Raw genomic sequence first — 10,000 nt, 5'->3', positions numbered from 1 at the left:
GGGGCTATGTTGAATGTACGTTTGTTCTCTTCGATCTTATTAGAATCTGTATCATACCTGCTTTCAAGTATTTCATTTTTTATTATGTTATTTTCTGTGACTAATATTTCTGTATTTTGGTAGAGTAGATACTATACCTGGGCGAAGCTTTTATTGAAAGTACAGCGTTTTGGTCGTTGGGCCTTTTTTAAAGTTGAAAAAGCTACAACGAGCCAAACACTGTACAATCAATAAAGGCTCCAGTCCCGAAATGGTGTTTGCTCTTGCAAAACTGTCGGCAGTTGCCATCTTCAAAATTCTGATTTGCCAGGGTGCATTAGATGGCCGTTGTTATTTCTGCGTGTCGCGTATGAATTTGATGGTAATGTCATTTCCCACGTCGAAACGATATTCACGAATTCTGGTCTTTAGGTCTCGTGAGGCTTCACTACTGATAGTTCATCCTCTCACGGTATTTCCTCTGACGTAATTGCCGCCATTTATTGCTTTTACTATGTTAAACTTTTGCATATATCCACGTATACATGAACGCACGCGCACACACGCATACACTCATACGGTCACACACAACTCGTCGCGCAGTTGGTAGAGTTCCCGGCTGCCATTACGGAGGTCATGGTTCGAATCCCACCTATGGCTGAAGTAATTTCAGTATTGCTGCGCTGCGGGTTGTTACTCCAACACTCGTGGGTGGGGAGTTGGGTGTGTGTGTGTGCAAGTAAGGTCACAGCATTATCCATAGATCGGTCATATGCGAACTCTGAGCTCTTCCGTGAGGTAAAATAGCTGTCGTTCACGAGTCCAACACGTGATCCAAAGACTATGGTGAATCTCTCTCTCTCTCTCTCTCACACACACACACACACACACACACACACACACACACACACACACACACACACACACACACACACACACACACACACACACACACACACACACACACACACACACACACACACACACACACATACACATACACACACACACACACACACGCACTCACTCTCTCTCTCTCTCTCTCTCTCTCTCTCTCTCTCTCTCTCTCTCTCTCTCTAAGGGAAAAGCTCTCTTCCCGTGAAATACAACTAGGTAAATACACAAACACAAGCGCGCACAAACATGCGCACGTACGCACACACACATAAATATGCGTGCCACACGAACACACACACACACACACACACACACACACACACACACACACACACACACACACACACACACACACACACACACACACACACACACACACACACACACACACACACACAGATTCACCATACATGCACTGTATAACTGAGATAGTGGAAAGTGAGATCGAAGGTGAAGCAAATGAAAGATTAAAGAAAATATATTCAGTAGCTCATACAGAAGACGTGGTTGAGGTGATGGATATTAGTGGCTGCTCCTCTTCCTTTCCACATGAGCAATTGTGTCAAATACTTGTATGTATTTATGTAGTTATCATAGAGTCTTGCTAAACAAGATAACTTGAAATAGGACATCAATTATGATTCCATGGCTTAGAATGTACTGGTAAAAGGCAGTGGTTACACAAAATTTGAATAGAGTATTTGGGACTAAAGTCTAGATTCGGCTAACATAGTCAGATAGAAATTGGTTGGGGAAAGAGGAAAATGCATCAAGTACGATGAGACAGGCTGTAACATCCTCTAAGTACCATTTATGTTTTTAGCACGAGATCAGTAATGAAAATTCTAAGCAAGAAGGACGACAAATAGGGATTAGAGAAAATATAATGAATGTCTGAAACTTGAATGTCTTTGTCTAACTTGGACTAATCGCTTCACTCTTCGATGCTCAACACTGTTATTGGTAACGATATGTTAGTAGTGTGCGAGTGAATGCTTTGAATCAACATAGATTTCTTTTTAATAATGACGATGATATGGATTAACGTCACAAACTCCCCCCTATCGGAAGGCTAGGACGGTGCCCCTCACAGAGGGCTTTGTAGCGTGGAATTTAATGAACCATGCCCTTGGTTCAACTTCGCTGGTGGCAGGATTCGAACCGCCATCCCCTCGACCTTCGCCGCAAGTAACGACGCGCTAACCCGCTCATCCAGCGAGCTTTTTAATAATAATAAAGAAAAACTGTTATTTTGTTCTTGTTCAGGAAATGCCACAATATGAGAGAAATGAACACCGATCTTAAAAGAAAGGGAAATCTTGTACAAAGACGTGATTGGATTAAACGAAAACCTCCTCTTTTGTCTTATATAATCGGAAAGCTAAGCTCATTGATCTTATGAGATAATGATATATAATAGTGTTGTAATCTATTTGAGACCATAAGCAATATATGTTTTCGTTATATATGTCTATTCTGGTGAGGGATGAAAATGAAAAAAAAAATGTCAGGACGCAATTTATAAAGTGAATGAAGGACGTTTCCTTCCAAGGGTAATAGAAATCACCCACAACTTATAGCAGTCACATAAAGAGTATCACTTGTGGTAGGACGGAAAATAAACACCGTGATTGAAGATTGAAGCAATTTCCGCAATTACTGCTGGTTCGCTTGGCCGAGAGACGAGTAATATTTTTTGAAAGATCGTTAAAATATAAAACATTTCGGTCAGATTAAATGTAACATGATAAATGATAGAATGTCAAAAATTATACATTCAAAGGAAATATCTATAATATTGTAAAATAAAGAAAAAATATTATCACAGTTTTATCTAAAGTGAATGAGAGGGGCAATGAAAAATATACTTGTTGTGATAATGAGCTTTGGTATCTTAAAATATTTTACCTATGAGATTGTCCTACCTCAGCCGTGGGTGTCAATTGAGGCCTCGGTTCGAACCCCGTGGCGAGTTTCGGAAATTAAATACATACATACATACGCACACAAACACACACACTCACACACACACACGCACACGCACACACACACACACACACACTCTGACTGATGGACAAATGTGAGACCAATTCTTGGTGGAGTGAGTGTGACCACTGCAGCAGACATTGCGGGATAGGAGGCGGTGCAGAGGGAGGGTCGACGTGAGGAGGGTTGCCCGGTCCCCGCGCTGCGGCGGTATTCATGGACAACATTAGTCCCTGTGCTGGCTCGGCAACCATGGGCAACATTAGTACGGGTCAACGTCTTGGAAGGCTCCTGCCATGATGTTTTCCATTAAGAGAGATGATAGGGGTCGTGTTTCACACTAAGTTGTGATGCGGATCCTCTTGTCTTCTGTAATGGGGCCGCAGTTTATCAAAAAAATATCTTGATGTTCTTTCCGCCTTTCTCGTGTGACTTAGTGAATGCGTTTTTCTTTATACATGTATGTATATGCGCATATACATATATATATATATATATATTCATATCTACTTATTTATATTCTGTAGACATAAATGCACACATACAATACATGCATAGAGTATAAATTATATAAACATGAATAGATGCATACGAAGACAAATATGCACGTATGTACAGAACATTTATATGAATGAATATATACATATATATATATATATATATATATATATATATACATCATATAAATATATATATACATACATTATATATATGTATATATATATATATATTTGTATATATATATATATATACATCATATAAATATATATACATGCATTATATATATATATATATGTATATATATATATATATATATATATATATATATAAGGAATAGAGGGGAACACACAAACAGAACAAGAGTTTATTCTTTGACTAGTTTCGCATAGTGGTGTTTCATCAGAAAGAATATTTGCACTACAGAATAACTGATAATAAATACAAATTGTATGAAGAGAGAGAGGGTATAAGGATAGGTCAATTCTTAATCACGGGTGCTCGAAATCATTTGGGCTGGTCGGACCGGCGCTTTGTGTGGCGCTACGGATGATCTGATTTCCTGTCTTCTTCCATTCTGTTGCTGCATGGGGTGCTGTTTTTTTTTATAATTTAATATCCCCTATTCTTTTATTTGTGCATTTATTTATGGCTATGTACATGGCTTCTACAATTTTCCTCTCTTTCTTACTGAGATTGTTTTGTAGTATATCTGCTTCCTCCCATTTTGGTAGGTGTCCTTTTTCTTCAATGTGGTACACGAATGCGCTGGTGTTGCGGTGGTGACGGACATCGGCTCTGTGTTCTTTAAGTCTTGTTGGCAAACTCCTGTGTGTTTCTCCAATATAAACATTTTAAAACCTGAGCAACACGCAGGAGTTTGCCAACAAGATTCTCCTCATACATTTTGTATTTATTGTCAGTTTTTTCTGTAGCGCAAACATTCTTTCTGAAGAAGCACCACTGCGCGAAACTAGTCAAAAGAATAAACTTTTTTTCAACTTGTGCGTTTCCCTCTTACAATCTGTCAGGATGTCTTCGTATACATACATACATACATACATACATACATACATACATACATACATACATACATACATACATACATACATACATACATACATACATACATACATACATAAATACATACATATATACATACATTCATACATACATACATACATACATACACACATACATACATACATTACATACATACACAAATACATATATATATATATATATATATATATATATATATATATATATATAAATATATCACAACTAACACCACAGTCGGACGAAAGAAAGAGTTGAGTTAGCGAAACTACTTATCTCGATTGCTAACTGCAATCCTCTTCGGTAATACAAAGTGGAAGGAAGATGCTATCTTAAATAGCAACCTCTTACATAGGAAAGGGAACTTTTAAGAGGCTGTTATCTAATATAGCATTCTCCTTCTACTTTTGTACTACTGAAGAGGATTGCAGTTAGCAATTGAAATACATAGTTTTGCTAACTCGACTCTTTCTTTCGTCCGACTGTGGTGTTAGATGAGATTTACAAATGTGTTATTACATATTTCAGTAATATATATATATATGAATATATATATATATATATATATATATATATATATATATATTACTGGTGAGAAATATATATATATATACATATAAATATATATATATATATATATATATATATATATATATGTGTGTGTGTGTGTGTGTGTGTGTGTGTGTGTGTGTGTGTGTGTGTGTGTGTGTGTGTGTGTGTGTGTGTGTGTGTGTGTGTGTGTGTGTGTGTGTGTGTGTGTGTGTGTGTGTGTGTGTGTGTGTGTGTGTGTGTGTGTGTGTGTGTGTGTGTGTATGTGTGTGTGTGTTTGAAGTTGATATACGATTCTATCATTTTTGTTATGTTTTTCTCGGGCATGTGTCCTTAGATGCATTGCTTTGGACAAAGTCGTAAACTTTGTTTTGTGTGGAAAGATACCCCGAGTTTGTGAACGGAAATCTAGGACCTAATGACAAATGCGTTGAAAAATAAAATGAATATGTATTATTTGGTTTGTTTTCTCTTTTGTATAAAGCATTGCAAACTTTTTATATATTTTTTTTGGGGGGGAATGTTTTATATCATTTTTACTATCCCGATTGTTTACCAAGAAAGATGGGCACCTATAGCTGCACACATATATTTGTGCAATTGAATTCAAGGAATTCCTTAAAATATTTATTTCAGGAACTGATATTATTTTCGTTAAATAGGAAGAGTACTTTTTTCTTCAAGATTACCCATGTCGCATGGAGATCAACCTAGTTTAATGGATAAACACATCACAATTTTCAAGCCAAAATTTATCTAACTGATTTTTAGATTATATCTAAATGAATAGGTAAATTAATTTTTTCTGTCGTCCTGGAGTTTTCTTATATTTCATGGCATTTTTATTTTGCCTGACACAAAAGTTGGGAAAAGTGGTCGCCATTTTGATGAAGTATGTTGATGTATCTAAACACAAAACTTTTATTATTTTTGTACATAGGGCATGCAAAACTGCGCTGTGAAATGTAATGTTCTCGATTTCTCTCCGTTTAGGCCATGTCAAAACGGTCGAGAAAAGAAGGAAATCGATGTGTTGTTTGGAATTTAAGCAAATTGCAACTAAAAGACAGTGTTGGTGTTTTTGAGTCCCCAAACCCAGAGAAGTCGCCGGGCAGACACAAATTCTGGTACTCTGTCGATTTCTGCACCCGGGCTGATCTTGTGTACAATTGGGGTACTTCACGACTTTGTGCAGACCACTTTGATGAATCTTCTATTACAAACATTGGCTTCATTCGGTATTTACAAGATACTAACCAAGAGACAGCAATAATAAGTAAGAAAAATATAAAATAATTGAGCATGCTTGTCCAAATCCAGACCTGATGACTAAAAGGTTAATATGTGGGACTTTCTGGTCCACCCTCAAGAACCAAGTCATTACTCCCGCTGGGATGTGTACTACTCCGTCCCCAAACAATTATAGAGACATCTAAGATTAGGAGTGTAATCATTAAAAGGATCAGAAAAAGGGTAAGTGTTTTTCATTTGTACATTTGGTGAAATTAACTTCTTTGGAAAAACTAGCTGAAAGACATAGTCAGTGTGTCATGACATCATGCATGAATCATATAATATTGATATTCCATGGAGGTACATATGCTTAGGCCTACCCCCTTGGATTAGTGTTTTTTTGTAGTGAGGATGTACACCTAGGCCTATGTTTCTTATAGCTTGATGTGAATTTTAACGGTCAGTGCACTTTATATTTCAGATAACTGATGAGGCATTGAAAGCTACGAAGAGCTTAATATCCCGGAGCAAAAGGTTGATCACGAGTCTACTACTACACCCCATGATTCAGTTCCCAACACCCGTAAAAATGCTGTAGTGCAGACTGTCTAAAGTATGAGTGGCCAGGCAAAACGTCGAAATTTTCGTAATTGACTTTTATATTATATCTGACGAGGAAGAGGAATTGATTCAATGTGAGGTAGGTGAGCCTAATTTTAAAATTATAGTATTAGCAAATACCTGTGTGCACGATGTTTTGTAATCAATCATCCCTGCTACTGAGTCATGACAACATTACGAGTATTTTCATTTGTGTCTTTTTAGGAAAACAAGTCATGACACTGTGTCAGAAAGAAGTACATCATCTTCTATTCATGTTTGATGCAATTATTTGTCACTTGCCCTGTCTGCAGCTCAGAATCCAACAGATTAGTTAAGAAGATGGACACATTCATCACTATAAACCAAATGTGTGTCAACAAAGAATGTGGATTTGCAAGTGTTGTGGAAACTTCAGTACTGTATAAAAAAATTAATTTCACATTGGAGATAGACAAGAAACATTTGAGTTTGTAATAGTAACTTTCACTAAACATAAAATAAGTAATGAATTTTTCTTTTAAAGATTTCACATAATTCTTTTTAATTTTTTCAGATTATGGGATAATCAACCCTATTACCAGAATTTATACTCTTTGGATCTAGCCGTAAACTGAAACAGTGTGATGTCTTCAAAATCAAATATGGTGATAATGAAACTGAGACAAAAGAACTTAGGAGTGACCTTACAGCATTGCTTCTTAAATTTCTCGAGTACATGATCCCTTTCAGTTGTATCAAATGTACCATGACCCCAGCCTTTAAAAGTCTTCTGAAAAAGTACTAACTTTTAATGTCGCAGATACTATTTTAAAATTTAAAAAACAATGACAGCAAAGAGAGCACTAACAGAAACATTATTATTATTGTTTCTTAATGTTTATTAACAAAGATATATCTAATCATTTATATTTATTAGCAAGATGTGTTTTTTTATACAAGAAAATCAATACGCGGGCCTGTGTGGCTGAATGTGCATACAATTGGACCCACCATGAACCCCAGGAAAAAAAAATCATGACCCTTTTTGGGGTCATGACCCGCAGTTTGGGAACCCCTGTCTTAGACCAAACTTTGTCTGGAGAGGTCATAGCATATAAAGTACTTACTAAATGCTCCAACAAAACAACAAAATTGGACAGAAATGCAAGAAACTTTGATTTAGAAAAAAAAAATCCTGGCGTCTGTACTCATTCAAAGCCATTTTGATTATGCTTGTAGCTCAGGGTGAAATGAACTATCCAAAAGTGGTTCAAAATAAAGATCATAAGATCTATGTTAGACTTGCCTTGCAGGAGCCATATAGGAGCTGATGAATTTGAAAAAGTAGTTATGTTGCATGCTAATTTCAGCATTAAACGACTGAAATTAAATCATGTATCCAAAACCTAGAATTATAATGCTACAACGTACCTAAGATCCAATTTCTAGCCAGTAGTACATGACCGCGCCAGAAAAAGCTCAGACCGCTACCGAGTCAGACACTCCAGCTCATTTTGTAAAACAGCTTATCACAATAGTACTGTATAATGGAATTACCTCTCTTTAAACATCAGAGTTAAAAAAAAAGCTTTTAAGGGTCAGGTTAAAAATATTTTTAGTTCTCAATTGACAGCCAAAAACCAGAACTATTTTATTTATTATTAGGTTTTTTCATATATCACGGTGTTACATCCAACGCTCAGATTTTTTTTTCTATGTAAAAAAATTGTGCGAATGCAGTTATTATAGATATAGTAAATTACTTTTAGTACTAGCTTTCGTATAGTGGTAAATGTTCAATATCTGTATTATATACACATGTACTAGTATTATTATTGTAACATTATTTTATTATATTTTATTTGTCTAATATCTCAGGTGTCATAATTTTTTCTTTCTTGGCATAATTAGTTATGTCAAAGATTATTATTTGTAAGAACTTATGATTAACAATTTGTGTTCTTGGCTATATATATTAAGTTTTCTTTCTTTACATAAAGAATTATATCAGTGATTATTATTTTCCTCCAAAGATTGAACTTTGAAGAAAAAAGAAGCTATAGAGAATTAGATAAAAGTTCTCTTAAAATCATTGACGCCACTTGTTCTTTAGCATTTAAAAGAAATTGCTTACGAGAAAGAATTTGCCCAAAAGTTATATACATATATATATATGTATATATATATATATATATATTTATATATATATATATATATATGTATATATATATATATATATATATATACATATATATATACATATATATATATATATATATATATATATATATTTGTGTATATCTGTATACGTGTGTTTGTATATATAAATATATATATATATATATATATATATATATATATATATGTGTGTGTGTGTGTGTGTGTGTGTGTGTGTGTGTGTGTGTGTGTGTGTGTGTGTGTGTGTGTGTGTGTGTGTGTGTGTGTGTGTGTGTGTGTGTGTGTGTGTGTGTGTGTGTGTGTGTGTGTGTGTGTGTGTGTGTGTCTGTGTGTGTGTGTGTGTGTGTGTGTGTGTGTGTGTGTGTGTGTGTGTGTGTGTGTGTGTGTGTGTGTGTGTGTGTGTGTGTGTGTGTGTGTGTGTGCATGTGTGTGTGTGTTTATATGTGTATGTGGTGTGTGTCTGGGTGCATCTATATATCTTTCTTTGTGTGTGTATATTTATGTATATATGTGTGTATTCGCTCGTTGGCGTGTGACTTCTCTGTATATATATGTTTTCACTCATGTGATTGTGTATGTGTATGTGTGAGTTTCATGTTCCTCTATATTAATCATACATGTATAGGCACAGTACTAAGGGATGGAAGTGTACGATATAATGTGTCCACACTTTTGTAAAACGTGTTAGGAACGCAACGAAATACGAGTAAGTTCACCGACGATGACCAGGCACTGTTTTTTTTTTCATTATTATTATTATGTTCTCAGCATGTTTGCAGCACGCTAGAACACACTTCTGCAACGCTAGATTAACATAATTTTACGCATGTCATTCGGACAAATTTGATAATCATATAATGAAAATGTCATGACTGTTGCTTTCTGAATACAACAAACGTATGGAAAAAATGCCTCCTTAATCAATGTCCATGAAAGAACATTTCCGACATGTTTCTTGTTACCATGGTGATGGCTGAGAGTAACATTAATATTCATAAGACTGACTGCCATAGTATTAAACTCGCCAAGTTGTATGACA

General features: G+C 35.5%; 1 protein-coding gene across 2 annotated transcripts in view; it reads right to left on the bottom strand.

The window, feature by feature from the left end:
- Positions 1 to 10,000, bottom strand: part of LOC143036045 (uncharacterized) — a 416,600-nt gene that overhangs the window by 132,645 nt on the left and 273,955 nt on the right. The gene's annotated exons all lie outside the window — the stretch shown is intronic.

This window comes from Oratosquilla oratoria, chromosome 20, assembly GCF_046742065.1.
Source record: "Oratosquilla oratoria isolate Oo_2021 chromosome 20, ASM4674206v1, whole genome shotgun sequence".
Lineage (NCBI taxonomy): Eukaryota > Metazoa > Arthropoda > Malacostraca > Stomatopoda > Squillidae > Oratosquilla > Oratosquilla oratoria.
The sequence above is the reverse complement of the archived record's forward strand: the minus strand, read 5'-3'. Positions and strand labels throughout refer to the sequence as shown.